The following is a 16,952-nucleotide window of genomic DNA, read 5'->3' on the forward strand; positions in this document are numbered from 1 at the left end:
GACAGTTTGTCATACTGGACTTGAAAATAGATATCCTGGCATTACTCTGTGTTAGACATCTCAACAATAACAACGAACATTTACTGAAATATTCACATTAAAGCTAAAAGACTGCATATTCTATTTTTATCAGAAAATACTTGAAAGCAACCTGATAGAAAAACATAATATGCAAAGTGTGACATTTTCCATAAATAATAAACTCTTTCCATCGAAAACTGCTTCCTGACTAAACACAGAAATTTGACTTGTTTGTAGAGAGCTTGTCAAGTAAATGGAAGGTCACAGGTGAAATTCTCAGTCCTTTACAAAAGAAACAAACCACCAAAGTAAAAAAAGCATGATAGCATCATACAAGAGAACTACAAGAATGGTCAAATTATAAATTATGTTTCATCAAAATACAAGTATTTTATTCTAGAGATTCTAAGAAGAAATTAAAAAAAAAAAAAAGAATAGAAACTATGAAGGGTAAGAACCTTTGAAAAACTCTCCGTATATCCTCTGGCTAAGTCTGATGCAAGACCCACACCCTGTGTCCCTGTTGCCCCATCCTATTCTGGCCCCAAACCCTCAGTAAGGAATTTTCCCTCAATGGTAAGACTCCAGACCTAAGCCACAACTATAGAAATACAAATCAGGACTAAAAACACAAATAAAAAACAAAGAAACAAAAATTCCTAGCAAATTGTATGTCATCATTCAACATGTACCTGTCTATAACAACTTCAAATATTGATATTATCATTGAAAAATAAAAGCATACATATATCTGTGACACACACGCCAATTGGTGTTGTGGATAGCCCAGGGGCTAATTATTTGATGTTATTTCTGTTCTTCTGTGAGTGGCTACAAACAAGGAATGAGTCAGCACTCAGGTGATTTCTTGTAAAGCTGCTTCCCATCTTAATTTGTAAAATAAAGGAGAGCTGATGATTGGGCAAATAAAAGGGAAGGTGGAGCTGAAGGCAGTGGGGGGGGGGGGCGGGGGGAAGTGGAGAGAGAAGAAGAAAATAGAAGAGGGAGAAGATGAGAGGAGGAGGAAGAAGAAGAAAGGCAGAGCAGAAGCACATGGCCTGGAGAAACCACAAGTTCTAAGAGGTCTCGTAGATGTGAAAGATGGTAGTGTAGCAGTAGATCTGCCCAATCTAGGTTCACAACTTGTATTCATATTAATTGAGTTGTGTTTTGATTGCCAGGGCATATTTGGGTTGGAGATTTACTGCAAGAATTTGATATATGTATTCACAGTGAAACAATTTATAATTAAACTAATGAACATACACACCACGTCCCATGTTCATAATTTAAAATTTAATTCCATAGACAATTCTTAAGCATATAATACATAATTAACAAATGTATTCACCATGCTCTAGTTGAGTAATCTAGAAAATATGCATCTTATCCTCTCAATGGTTATACCTTTACAAATATCTATTTGATGCACTACCACTCTAAGCACGTTGGTAACCAACATTCTGCTAAATGCGTTGACTTCATAGAAACAGACAAGAATGCTGAATAAATCTGAAGTGCTTCCTGCAGTATTTTAGATGGTCAAACCTTATAATATGTAATTGTTAAGACTAATTTTTTTTCATATTGTATTTTTGTACCTTAGCTTGTAATGTTACCCCTTTGGGAAGTTTCATAGCAGCGTCTTCTCTATGTTTGTCTTAGTGTAGCTAAAGGTTTGCAAAATTTAAAAATATAATTAAAAAATAAACCTCGATATTTTTAACTTTCTAATGGTTCCATGCTATGTTTTCGATATTTGTTATTTTCTCCCTTCAGATTTTTCTTTCTTTTTTAGATTTTATTTATACCCGTATGTGCTTTGTATATGCATATGCATGTGTGGATATATAAATACATGTTTGCAGGTGCCTGCATAGACAAAAAGAAAACATCATATAAGCTGTAATTGGGTTATATGCACTTGTGAGGGGTCTGATTTGAGGGCTAGGATCTGCGATCTGATCTTGATAACTGAGCATCAAGTGTTCATAACCCCTGAGCCTTTTCTCCACCCTCTGACATTTTCTCAATTTGCTTTTCCAGGTTCCATGAAGTGTAAATTTAGAATGCTTACTGCTATAAATTATTATATTTTAAGGAATTATCAGTGAAAATATTAAGACCAGAATTTCTTTTTCAAGATATTTATACATTAAATTTCTTTTAGTTGCATAGGCTCTTCTAATTTTTCTGTGGCATTTATATACTTAAAATGTATATTTTGCACAAATGAAATTTTTTTCATTTTATCATGTAAATTAAAGCCAATATATTAAAGTATTATAGATTTATTTTTTGGATTTATACTCTAATAAGGTGTCAAAAAGTTGGAGTTATGTAAGTTCCTGGAGTCGTATATGATTTATCGTATCATATTAAAACGAATACCTCTTAATTTCAATGATTAGTATATTTGATTTTTCTCTATTTAGGCCACAATACATCTGGAATATGTTCTTTCATCTCTCAGCTTTTCAGTTTATGGCACTTAATGTTTGTCCTTTTCTCTTGCATACTAAACTTTAATTTTTTTCCTAAAATGTATTCATCCTTCTTTTAAAAATAGAAGTGTTACGAATATTAGAGTATAATTTACCCTGATAATTGAATAAGGAATTATAGTTTGAACACTAATAATAGTCTTTCCTGAATCTGATAATGTAGTGACACAATCTTAAAAAAATTCTAATATTAAGAACTATGTTTATTATTTCTAAAATTGAACTTATTTTATCCTAATATAATGCCTTTCGTATAGCTGATCCTAATATAATACCTTTAGTATAGCCATTAGTATATTAGTAAATTCTCCTTAGAATATATTATGGCTAATTGATTCCTATACATATTTTACATTGAAATGTGTTATTTTAAATTATTCTTTAATTTATTCTTTGAAGTTTCATATATGTATACAATGTATCCTGGCTATATCAATATCCCAACTCCCTCCTTCGAATCTCAATCCAGGATCACTTTCAATACCCACAGCATAATTTCAGAATTTCTTATTTAGTTTTGATTCCTGAAGATTTAAATATTTGTACTTTATGTGTGGAGATTTGGGAAAGTGCATATAGATAATGGGATATTTTCGGGATGTATCAATGACTAAAGAAGTATATTTATAATTAAGACATACCTCAGACTCTAACATGGGCTAAATTTATATAACATCTATAACTATTGTTTACAATAGTTTTTTTTTTTTAATGTGGCCCAACACAAAGTGAAAGTGCCATTTTCTCAGTTACTGATGTGAACAATCTGTGCTTTCAGACATCATTATCATTCCTGAGTGTGAATTTATATGCTATAAATTATATTGATTACTAGTCACATTTTCTTGTGTGTGTGTATGGCTAAAGTTCCTGAAGAAAGAAATTTAAGGAGTAATGATTTACTGTGAATGCTTACTTTGTACACTGTATTGGACAGTTGTTCAAATACATGTTTTGATGAAGATTTTTGGTGGAGAATAAGTAGAACACGTGTCAAGGAACATCAAAATATTTTAGTATATAGACTTTCTAGCTCTCTGTTATAAAATGTTTTATACCATTCAGAAGATATATGTCTTGTGATACAGAGACTATTTTAGCATAAACATAGATTGATATTTATAACACTAAAAGAGCAAAGGCATGTATTTTTGCTCATAACAGCAAATTTATACTTATATGTCTGTCTTTACTACATTGCTCATTTTAACATTATTTAACCTTGACATACATATTTCCTATATGGACTATATCATAATATATAGTTTTTGTCTTTCAGAGACAACTCCAAAATATTTCATTAGTTTTGCAGATATTTCTGGAAACAAATTTTTATAATTTATGATTTTGGTAAAATTATTAATGAATTTCTCTGCAACTTCATAGTCAACCATATTTATTACAACAAATGTATAGGAATTTAGTAATATCATTTTTTTAAGTCTGCTTTTACAGAAGCCACTAATACTGTGCTAGAGTTATTTTATGGCTTTATAATTAAAGATATTTGTTTATTGGTACACCTATATTTTTTTATATATAAGTTTACAGTTTCAATATACTCTCAATGTATTGCTCTCCTGATGAGGATGAAATGTTTTTTTTAAGAAAATAGAATATACTGGAAGCACAATGTATAGTGGCTTGAATGAGGAATATATGCCATAGACTTAATCATTTGAAGGGTTGGTCAGTTGGTGGCACTGAGGTGGAGCTCTAGGGGGTGCAACCTTGCTGGAGTTAGTATGCCACTAGGGGCAGGTTTGACAATACGGGGTCTCTTACTACTACCCGCTTTTGCTGGAAGTGAAGAGTTTCTAGACTGCTTTTGGCAGAATAACCATTTTTACTATATTAATCCTGCCAATCCATGAGCATGGGAGATCTTTCCATCTTCTGAGAGCTTCTTTGATATCTTTCTTTAGAGACTTGGAATTCTTATCATACAGATCTTTCACTTCCTTAGTTAGAGTTACACCAAGGTATTTTATATTATTTGTGACTACTGTGAGGGGTGTTTCACTAATTTCTTTCTCATCCTGATTATCCTTTGTGTAGAGAAAGGCCATTGATTTGTTTGAGTTAATTTTATATCCAGCTACTTCACTGAAGCTGTTTATCAGGTTTAGGAGTTCTCTGGTTAAATTTTTAGGGTCACTTATATATACTATCTGCAAATAGTGATATTTTCACTTCTTCCTTGCCAACTTGTATCCCCCTGACTTCCTTTTGTTGTCGAATTGCTCTGGCTAGGACTTCAAGTACTATATTGAATAGGTAGGGAGAATGTGGGCAGCCTTGTCTAGTCCCTGATTTTAGTGGGATTGCTTCCAACTTCTCTCCATTTAGTTTGATGTTGGCTACTGGTTTGCTGTAGATTGCTTTTATTATGTTTAGGTATGGGCCTTGAATTCCTGATCTTTCCAAGACTTTTATCATGAAGGGGTGTTGGATTTTTGTCAAATGCTTTCTCAGCATCTAACTAGATGATCATGTGTTCTTTGTCTTTGAGTTTGTTTCTATAGTGGATTACATTGATGAATTTCCATATATTAAACCATCCCTGCATCCCAGGGATGAAGCTTACTTGGTCAGGATGGATGATTGTTTTGATGTGTTCTTGGATTCAGTTAGCAAGAATTTTATTGAGTACTTTTGCATTGATATTCATATGGGAAATTGGTCTGAAGTTCTCTGTCTTTGTTGAATCTTCATGTGGTGTAGGTATCGGAGTAATTGTGGCTTTGTAGAATGAATTGGGTAGAGTATCTTCTGTTTCTATTTTGTGGAATAGTTTGAGAAGAACTGGAATTAGGTCTTCTTTGAAAGACTTATACAACTCTGCACTAAACACATCTGGTCCTGGTCCTGGGCTTTTTTTTTTTTTTTTTTTTTTTTTTTTTTTTTTTTTTTTTGGTTAGGAAACTATTAATGGCTGCTTCTATTTCTTTAGGAGATACAGGACTGTTTAGGTCATTAATCTGATCCTGATTTAGCTTTGGTGCCTGGTATCTGTCTAAAATTTGTCCATTTCATCCAGGTTTTCCAGTTTTGTTGAGTATAGCCTTTTGTAGAAGGATCTGATGGTGTTTTGGATTTCCTCAGGTTCTGTAAGGCAAAAAACACTGTCAATAAGACAAAAAGGCCACTAACAGATTGGGAAAGGAAAAGATCTTACCAATCATAAATCAGATAGGGGACTAAAATCAAATATATATATATGTATATATATATATATCAAAAACCCAAGAAGATGAACTCCAGAAAATCAAATAACCCTATTAAACAATCAGGTACAGAGCTAAAGAAAGGATTGTCAACTGTGGAATGCCAAATGGTTGAGAAGCACCTGAAAAAGTATTCAACATCCTTAATCATCAGGGAAATGCAAATCAAAACAACCCTGAAATTCCACCTCACACCATTCAGAATGACGAAGATCAAAAATTTAGGTGACAGCAAATGCTGGCGAGGATGTGGAGAAAGAGGGACACTCCTCCATTGTTGGTAGGATTGCAAGCTGGTACAACCACTTTGGAAATCTGTCTGGTGGTTCCTCAGAAAATTGGACATAGTACTACCAGAAGATACAACATTTCCTCTCCTGGGCATATACCCAGAAGAGATTACAATTTGTAATAAGGACACATGCTCTGCTATGTTCATAGCAGTCTTATTTATAATAGCCAGAAGCTGAAAAGAACCCATATGTCCCTCAACAGAGGAATGCATACAGAAATTGTGGTAAATTTACACAATGGAATATTGCTCAGCAATTAAAAACAATGAATTCATGAAATTCTTAGGCAAATGGATACATCTGGAGGATATCATTGTGAGTGAGGTAACCCAATCAGAAAAGAAAATACATGGCATGCACTCACTGATAAGTGATTATTAGCCCAGAAACTTAGAATATCCAAGATGCAGTTTGCAAAACACATGAAACTTAAGAAGAAGGGAGACCAAAGTGTGGATTCTTCGCTCCTTCATAGAATGGAAAACAAAATACCCATGAAAGGTGTTACAGAGATAATGTAAGAGCTAAGACAGAAGGAAAGACCATCCAGAGACTGCCTCAACCAGGCATCCATCCCATATATAACCACCAAACCTAGACACTATTGCATATGCCAGAAAGACTTTGCTGACAGGACCTTGATATAGCTCCCACTTGTGAGGCTATGCCAGTGCCTGGCAAATACAGAAGTGGATGCTCAGAGTCATCTATTGGTTTGAACACAGGGCCCTCCAGTGGAGGAGCTAGAGAAAGTACCCAAGGAGCTGAAGGGGTCTGCAACCCTATAGTTAGAACAATAATATGAACTAACCAGTACCCGCAGTGTTGTGTCTCTACCTGCCTATGAAGCAGAAGATGGCCTACTCAACCATCAATGGGAACAGAGGCCCATTGGTCTTGCAAACTTTATATGCCTCAGTACAGGGAACACCAGGGCAAAAAAGTGGGAGTGGGTGGATAGGAGAGCAGTGCGGGGGAGGGTATAGGGTACTTTCGGGATAGCATTTGAAATGTAAATGAAGAAAATATTTAATAAATATTTGAAAAAAAAAAGAAAGAAAGAAAGGAAAGCTTCTAGCTCCTGCTGCCATGCCCACTTCTTCCTGCTATAAATTCTTGCTCTTGGAAACAAATATTCTTGCATTGCACAAAGAAACAGATAAAGTGTAGGTAATGCAGAATTCAGCAAGGCAATATCTTTTTGAAAAAAAAAAAAAAAGGTGTATGCCATCATCCAAGCCATGTGAGCAAGTTCAGTTCCTTTCTCCTTAAAAATTTAAGTTATCAGTCAGGCAAGGGTAGGCTGGCAGCACATCCATATCTCTCCTTCTTCTCCCCAGATGCAATATCCCCAGTCTCATCTGTAGTTCTATAGCAGAATTTTTTTCTGCAGTTTCCCATACCTTTCTCATCCTATCTTCTATAGTTTGGAACAGAGATCTTCTCTAAATGTCTCTCCCCCAGATCATCACATTATCCCAGCCTTCATCACTAGTATGCATTCACTGAGGGAAACAAGTTAGCTAATTAAAGACACTTATCACTTTTTCCTTCTCTCAAAGTCTAACCTTAAGCCCCCAGTCTCATCCCTAGCTCTGCAACAAAACACCTACAACAGTCTTTCTGTACTCTTGCTCCACTCTCTGTGCATCTCAGAGGCCTTCCTCTCCTAATGCCTTCCCCAACTCATTGCTTTATCCTTGCCCCCAACTCTAGCAGGTACTCTCTGCTAACTCATAGGCCACTCCTACCAGAAAATGAGGTAGGCTTCCAGCAGATACTCTCTTGTCTTCTGTCCCACAGAAAAAATTCCTGGTCTTATATCTAGATCTACAAAAGAACACCTACTACAGCCTTCACCTCCCCTTTAGATCTCCTACGGATATCGCAGATCTTCCCTTTCTAACTTCCTCTATGAATTTTCTTTTCCCTAGCTACCTTATCCAGAAGATGTCCTCTGTTAAGTCACTGGCCACAGGTATGAGAATATGAAGTAGACTGTCCCCAGATCTTCTCTTCTTTCTCTCTTCCCTCAAATTCAATCCTTCTGTCTTATTCCCAGATCTGCAGAAAAACAACACCCTTGGCATTCCCCCCGCCCCCGCCCACTCTTTACTGTGGATATCATAGACTTTCCTCATCTAACTTTCCTTTCTCAACTGTTGTTTTATGCCAGGCCCCAACTCCAGCAGGCACTCCATGAAACCCCCAGACCACTCCTGCCAACAAAGCAGGTTGTCTGTAGATTTCCCCATATCCCTTTGTTTCTCTAGATAAAACCCCAGTTAAGTTTCATCCTCAATGCTACAGCAAATGATCAATGGTGCCCTCTCTTCACCTTCCCCCTTGCCCTGTTCTAGGAGATGAAATAATCATATATTTGTTAAACATTCTTTCTGCCTCAAGATTCCCCTCAGATGCCTAGCCAATCTGCATTCCAAAGTGTCAGCTACCAATGCGCAGAAACACATTCTATCTGGAAAATCTAGTGCCCCAAACTATCAAGTCCAAAGAAAATTTCCTATAAGGTAACAATGAAAATGCTGAGGAGAAACAGAAATGAAGAACTAAAACACCCATCCAATGAAGAAATTCAGAAATCAGCACTTAGGTCTATAACTAACCCAATACCAGATGCTTTGGTACCAGCATAAAAACACAATCTGTAAGAACTAGGGCATATGTAGTCATTAGATCCCAAATGTCCTACAACAGCAGGCCCTGAATATTTTAACATAGCTGAAACATTCATAAAAAGACCTTAAAACCACCTGTATGAAAATAATAGAGTTCTTTAAAGAGGAAGTTAATGAATCCCTTAAAGAAATCAGAAAAACACAATCAAACATTGTAAGAAAATAAAACTATTTAAGACCTGATTAAAATAGAATCATTAAAGAAAACTCAAAGTTAGGAAATTCAGGAAGTGAACAATTTAGAATTTTGTTCAGGAAATACAGAGGCAAGGTTCATGAACAGAATACAAGATGTAGAAGAGAAAATATCAGGTGTTGAATTTAATAGAAGAACTATATATGTAGGATAAAGAAAATATTAAATTAAAAAAAAAAAACCTCTGACACAAAACATCTGAGACATCTTGAAAAGACAAAACCTACAAATAATAAGAATAGAGGAAGAAGAAGAAATGCAGCAAGCCGAACCAGAAAATGTTTACAACAGACTCATAGAAGAAAATTTTCCTAACCTAAAGAAGGAGATGACTATAAAGGTACAAGAAACATATAAAACACCAAATATATCAGAACAGAAAAGAAAGTCCCCTGGGCACAGAAAAACAAAAACATTAAACATACATAGCAAAGAAAGAGTATTAAAAGCTACAAGGGAAAAATGCCTAATAGCATATGAAAGCAGGCCTAATAGAACTACACCAGACTTCTTAGTTGACACTCTGAAAGCCTGGGCAGATATGCTGCTGATTCTAAGTCACAGATATCAGCCCAGACTATTATACTCAATATAACTTTCAGTCACTATCCATGAAGAAAATGAAAAATATTCCATGATAAAGCAAAATTTAAACAATATCTATCTACAAATTCAGCCTGACAGATGATAAAAGAAAAACTACAGCCTTAAGGAGGTTAAGTGCACCCAGAAAAATACAGGAAATAATCTCACACCAGAAAAATTAGAAAAAAGGAAGCACACACACAACCTACCACTACCACCACCACTGCCACTGCCACCAACAACAACAAAGTAACAGGAGTCAACAACCATTGGTCACTGATATCTGTAAGCATCAGTGTCCTCAACTACTTAATAAAAAGACTAACAGAATGGATGGGAAAACAAATCCATCCTTCCAGTACAGCTAAGAAAAAAAAAGTTTATATTAAGGATAGATATCATCTTGGGTTTCAAAGGCCAAAACTGATATTGAAAGCACGTGAAGCTAAGAAGCAACTGGCATTGTCATTTTAACACCTAACAAATAGACTTTAAATCAAAACTAATAAACAGAGATAAGCAAAGATACTACATACTCATCAAAGGAAATTTCCACCAAGATGACATTTCAATTCTATGCCCAGACACAAGAACACTCAAGTTCATAAAAGAAAAAATACTAGACTCAAACTCACATATTTACCCTCACACACTGATAGTGGGAGATATCAATATTCCACTCTGACCAATGAAGTAGGTCATAGAGACAAAAACTAAATACAAAACTACTAGAGCTAACAGATGTTATAAACCAAAAGGACCTAAAAGATGTTACAGATTATTTCACCCAAACACAAAAGAATATTACTTATCAACACCTCATAGAACTAATTCAAATTTTAAAACATGCTCAGACGTACAAAAGTCTCAACAGATACAAGAAAATTGAAATAAACTCCTGCATTCTATCAGACCATGACTGACTAAAGCTGGATATTAAAAACAGAAACAACAGAATGCTTACAAACTCATGGAAGCTGAATAATTCTCTTGTGAGTACAAATGAGTCAAGAGAGAAATTAAGAAAGAAATAACTTTCTAGAATTCAGAGAAGGTGGTTACAAAGCATAACTAATGTGTTTATAAAAAGATAAGAGTGGCCAGGGATATATTTGGTGGAGGTGCAGTATGGTATGGGGAAAGGTTATGCCTCTGTAGGCCAATGCTGAGACATCACTTTGCTCCTCTGAGGTACAAGCTGCATGATGGATGAATGGTATACTATAGAATAGAGTTTATGCTGGACATGGGGAGGGAAGTTGAGAGTGTTATAGAGACAGAGAGAAGGAGATGGAACAGGAACTGGAGGGGGATGGGGAGGGAGAGCATGAGAGTGAGAGAGAGAGAGAGAGAGAGAGAGAGAGAGCTAGAGCAAGAGAGAGAGAGAGAAAGAGAGAGAGAGAGAGAGAGAGAGAGAGAGCTAGAGCAAGAGAGAGAGAGAGAGAGAGAGAGAGAGAGAGAGAGAGAGAGAGAGAGAGAGAGAGAGAGAGAGAGAAGGGCTTTAGAGGCCAACCATGAGCACAAGGAGAGAGAGGCTGGAGGGGACTGATGAGAGGTGGGAACAGGAACAGGAGCAAGTGGAGAGAGCAAGAGCAAGAAGGCAAGACAATGAGGAGGGGGCAAGCAGCCCCTTTTATAGGGAGACAGGCACACTTGGCTGTTGCCAGGTAAGTGTGTGGTGGAGCTTAAACAAAATGCCAACACCTAAACTACATATGTGACACAGTGTAATAGATTATAATAGGTAAGCTCATAAAAATAATTGCATTCATTTTTTAAAAAATCTGAAGACATCACATACTAGCCAATTAGTAGCATAACTGACATGAAAGCGCTAGAACGAAAAGAAGCAATGACAACTATGAGGAATGGATGTCAAGAAATAAACTGAGGTCTGAACTCAATAAAATAGAAAGAGCACAATACAACGAATCATTGAAACAAGGACTTGATTCTTTAAAAAAAATATGATAAACAACCTGTGTATAATCAAACTAAAAGAGAAAGAATATGCAAAAGAACCATTAGAACCAAAAGGAAAATAATAGCATCAGAAACTGAATAAATCCAGAGAATCAGAAGGACATACTCTATGTTAGATAGTCAGGATTCTCTAGAGTCATATAACTTATGGGTAGCCTCTATATAGTAAGGGAATTTATTGATGACTTACAGTCCTGAACAATGACCAGCAGCAGCTGTGAATGGAAGTCCAAGGATCTAGCTGTTTCTCAGTCCGACAAGGCAAGCAGGCAAAGAAGAGAGAATCTTCCTTCTTCCAATGTCCTTATGTAAGTCTCCAGAAAAAGGTGTGGCCCAGGTAAACAATGTATGCCACCACACCTGGATTTGGTAATTGCTTTGTCCCAGATGACCTGGAACTCAGAGATCTCCTTGACTTAGTCTGTTTCCTGGGATTCATAGCAACTATGACTCAAGATTTCCATGCCAAGATCAAGGTCAGTAACTTGTATCTCCCAGCCTCATGATCAGGATCACAGGTGAGTCTTCCAATTCTAGATTGTAGTTCATTCCAAATATAATCAACTGACAACCAGGAATAGCCACTACATACTCTTAAAAAGTTCTCCCGCAATACCTCTCCTGGGCATATATCCAGAAGATGTCCCAACTGATAAGAAGGACACATGCTCCACTATGTTCATAACAGCCTTATTTATAATAGCCAGAAGCTGGAAAGAACCCAGATGCCCCTCAACAGAGGAATGGATACAGAAAATGTGGTACATTTACACAATGGAGTACTACTCAGCTATTAAAAAGAATGAATTTATGAAATTCCTAGGTGCCATAGGCCCTCTGGTCCCTTGTGCCTGCGTAGAAAAGAGTCTCTAGAGTAGATGAGCAAAGATTAAGATGTGACAGACAGCCAGACAGGCAAGAATGGTGTTGGATCTGAATGTAATGTTCTGGTTGAGCTTCAGACTTATATTACAATGAATTATCAGAGGATACAAATCACAAAAAGACAAGATACACTGAAATTCACCAGTTACAGCAGAAAGGAATTTGTAGGGATTAATTAAATGTTTACATTAGGGATAACAAGCTCTGCCTAGGATCAGCCTAATGCCAGGCAAGAATTTCACACTTTAAGGTTAAAAGCATCAGGGGGTTGTTAACTCTTGACAGGCCTTAAGAGTAATGTGCTATCACAGAGCTCTAAATTCTTAGGTCTAGTAAAACTTATCCTGTCTGGAGAGTTCCCCCTTATCAGGGTAGTATATCAACTTATACTTGACATGGAATGAAGCCTGTAGTAAAAGATTTCTATCTCAGTGAGACTTTTAGTCTCTATCTGTAAACAGCTGAGTAAAATGGCAAGTGCTTAATTGTTTACTGAATGGGTTAAGCTCCTTGCTGCTATCTGGAATCTAAGAACACTGGGAAAAGGCTTTAGCTATGTTAGAATACAATATTAAAAGGCATTTACTATAAGGTGATGCTTAATAGAGTGCACATGAATCTATACACTAGATTAATGTGGTGGAAATTTGAATATAATGGGTTAGGGAAAGAGATGCCATAACTCTGGGAGGAAAATTTCCCTGGACTCTTATCCTCGTGAAACAGCTTCCAGGCTTTTCACCTGACAAACCAATCCAAACTGGAGAGTTGGCTTTCGCCAGAATATCCAGGAGGAGAGTCCTAGAAATTCATTTCTCATGAGCAGCTTTTTGGCATTTTTGCCTCACAAGCTGACTCCACCAGAGTACCCTGCCACCTAGGCAAATGGATGGACCTGGAGGGCATCATCCTGAGTGAGGTAACCCAGTCACAAAGGAACTCACAAAATATGAACTCGCTCATAAGTGGATATTAGCCCAGAAACTTAGGATACCCAAGATATAAGATACAATTTTCTAAACGCATGAAACTCAAGAAGAACGAAGAACAAAGTGTGGACACTTTGCCCCTTCTTAGAATTGGGAACAAAACACCCATGGAAGGAGTTACAGAGACAAAGTTTGGAGCTGTGACAAAAGGATGAACCATCTAGAGACTGCCATATCCGGGGATCCAACCCATAATCAGCTTCCAAACACTGACACCATTGCATACACTAGCAAGATTTTGCTGAAAGGACCCAGATATAGCTGTCTCTTGTGAGCCTAGGCCGGGGCCTAGCAAGCACAGAAATGGATGCTCACAGTCAGCTATTGGATGGATCACAGGGCCCCCAAAGGAGGAGCTAGAGAAAGTACCCAAGGAGCTAAAGGGATCTGCAACCCTATAGGTGGAACAATAATATGAACTAACCAGTACCCCGGAGCTCTTGACTCTAGCTGCATATGTATCAAAAGATGACCTAGTTGGCCATCAGTGGAAAGAGAGGCCCACTGGTCGTGCAAACTTTATATGCCCCAGTACAGGGGAACACCAGGGCCAAAAAGTGGGAGTGAGTGGGTAGGGGAGTGGGGGGAGGGTATGGGGGGCTTTTGGGATAGCATTGGATTGTAAATGAGGAAAATACCTAATAAAAATATTTTTAAAAAAAGTTCTACTCTACAAAATTGGAAAAATCTTAAAGAAATGGATGGTTTTCTCAATAAGTGTAGCTTATCAAAATTAAATCAGGATTACTTAAGCAATTTAAACATATCAATAATTCTTAGTACAGCACTTTTCAACCTGTGGGTCATGATCCTTTTGGGTGTCAAATGATCAATTCATAGGGGTCACCAAACCATTGGAAAACGTAGATTTTCACATTATAATTTATAAAAGTATGGAAAACATAGATTTTTGCATTATAACGTATAAAAGTAGCAAAATTACAGTTTTGAAGTAGCAATGAAAATAATGTTGTGTTGGATCAACACAACATGAGGAACTGTATTAAAAGGTCGTAGCATTAGAAAGGTTGAGGTTGAGAGTCACTCTCCTAGTGAGACAAAAGCATTTATTAAATGTCTGCCAACTAAAACAAACAAATAAAACCCCAAACAAAAATCAAAGCAAAACAAAACTACCCAGGGTAAGATGGTTTTAGCATAGAATTCTAAATAAATTCAAACTCTGCCAGAGTTTAAAAAAAAATTAACACAATTATTTCTCAAATTATTCCACAAGGTAAAAACAGAAGAAACACTGTCGTATTCATTTCATGAGGTCATAGTCATCCTTACACCCAAACCACATAAACACTCAACATAGAAAGATAATTACAGACTAATAATTCTCATGAGAATGCATGCAAAATATTCAATAAAATGCTTGCAAACAGAATCCAAGAATATCATCTGAATAGATCTGAATAACATCTGAAAAGATCATCAACCATGATCAAGTAAGTATTCTTAATCTAAGAGATGGAGGGATGGTTCCTTACAGGAATAAATATAACCTACCATATAAATAAACTGATGGACAAAAATCATATGATCATCACATCAGGTGCAGAAAATACCCTTATAAAATGAAGTACCCCTTCATGAGGAGAGTCCTGAAGAGACTAGGGATACAAAGGACCCTTGCAAATATAAAAAGGCAATTTACAGCAAACCTATAGCTAATATCAAATTAAATGGAGTGAAACTCAAAGCGATTACACTATAATCAGGAACAAGATAAGGTTGTACATTTTACCTATTCAATATAATACTTGAAGTCTCATCTAGAATAATAAGACAACTGAAGGAAATCAAGGGGATACAAATTGGAAACGAACTCAAAATATCTTTATTTGCAGATGATATGGTAGTATACATTAACACCCTTATATATTCCATCAGAGAACACCTACAGTTGATGTACAGCTTCACAGCTTCTGAAAAGCAACTGAGTGTAGATTAACACACCCACCCATACACACGCGCCCGCACACACACACACATACACACACACACACACACATTCACACACACACACACACACACACCCTAACGGCTCTCCTATATACAAATGGCAAATGGGCTGAAAAAAATACATTAAAACAACACCTTTTAACAATAGTCACAAATAATATAAAATAATTTGGGGGCACTCTAATCAAGCATGTGAAAAACTTGTATGGTAAAAATGTCAATTTTTTGAAAAAAGAAATTTTAGAAGATTGAAAGATCTCCCATGTTCCTGAACTAGTAGGATGAACATAGTAAAGATGTCCATTTTACCAAAAGCAATCTATAGATTCAAATCAATTTACATAAAAGTTCCAGCCTTAGATTTTCTCCAAATATTTAAGAGGTACAGTCAGTAAGACCTTTCTGAGTTTGAGGTCCTATGGTCCAAAAAGTGAGACAGACAGATCTATGCTATGAGAATCTGTCTAAAAAGCAGACAATGACAAAAAAAAAATCCAGCATAATTATTTACAGATCTTGATAGGAAAATTCTCAAGTTCATATGAAAAAACAAAACTCAAGATAGCTAAAAACAACCCTTAAAAGTAAACATATGCTGGATATCTCACCATTCCCAATTTCAAGTTGTACTACAAAGCTATAAACAATAAACCCCACATGGTATAGGCATAAAAACAGACATGTTAACTAATGGATTCAAATTGAAGTCCCAGACCTAAATCCACGTACCTATGGTCACTTGATTTATAATAAAAGAAAAATATACCCAGAAATACACTGATAAAAAGATAGCATATCCAACAAATTATGCTGGTCAAACTGGATGTTTGTTTGCAGAAGAATGCAAATAAATCTCCATTTATCACCCTGCATAAAGTCCAAATGGATCAAATACCTCAACACAAAAGCAGATACACTGATCTTAATGGAAAAGAAAGTTCAGAACTGCCTTGGTCTTATTGGCCCAGGAAAAGACTTCGTAAAGAGAACACTACCAGTATCTCATGAAATAAGATCAAGAATGAATAAAGGGGACATCATGAAACTGACAACCTTCTGTAAGTCAACAGATACTGTGATTCAGAAAAAATGCAGCAGCCTATAGAATCGTTAAGGTTTTTTGTTTGTTTGTTTGTTTGTTTTTTGTTTTTCTTTTTTTGTTTTTACCAATTTCACATCTGATAGAGGAATAATATCAAAAATGTATTTTAAAACTCAAGAAGCTATATACCAAAAAACTAAATAATCCAATTAAAAATAGAGTGCAGAGGTAAACAGAGAATTCTCTTTGGAGGAAACTCAAGTGTTTGAGAATCACTTACAGAAGTGGTCAATGTCAGTAGTCATCAGAGAAATGCAAAGGAAGTTCCATTCTACCACCTGGACTCTTGTTCAACCATATTATTGCTATTGAATTAATAATAGTCAGAAATTGGAATCAACCTAGATGACCCTCAACCAAGAACTGGATAAATAAACTTTAGTACATTTACATGTATATATGCACACTGTCGCTGTCTTAAGACACACCTGAGGAAGCATTGGGTACCATTATAGATGATTGTGAGCCACCATATGGTTACTGAGAATTGAACTTAGAAC

Source organism: Mus musculus, chromosome X, assembly GCF_000001635.26.
Source record: "Mus musculus strain C57BL/6J chromosome X, GRCm38.p6 C57BL/6J".
NCBI lineage: Eukaryota > Metazoa > Chordata > Mammalia > Rodentia > Muridae > Mus > Mus musculus.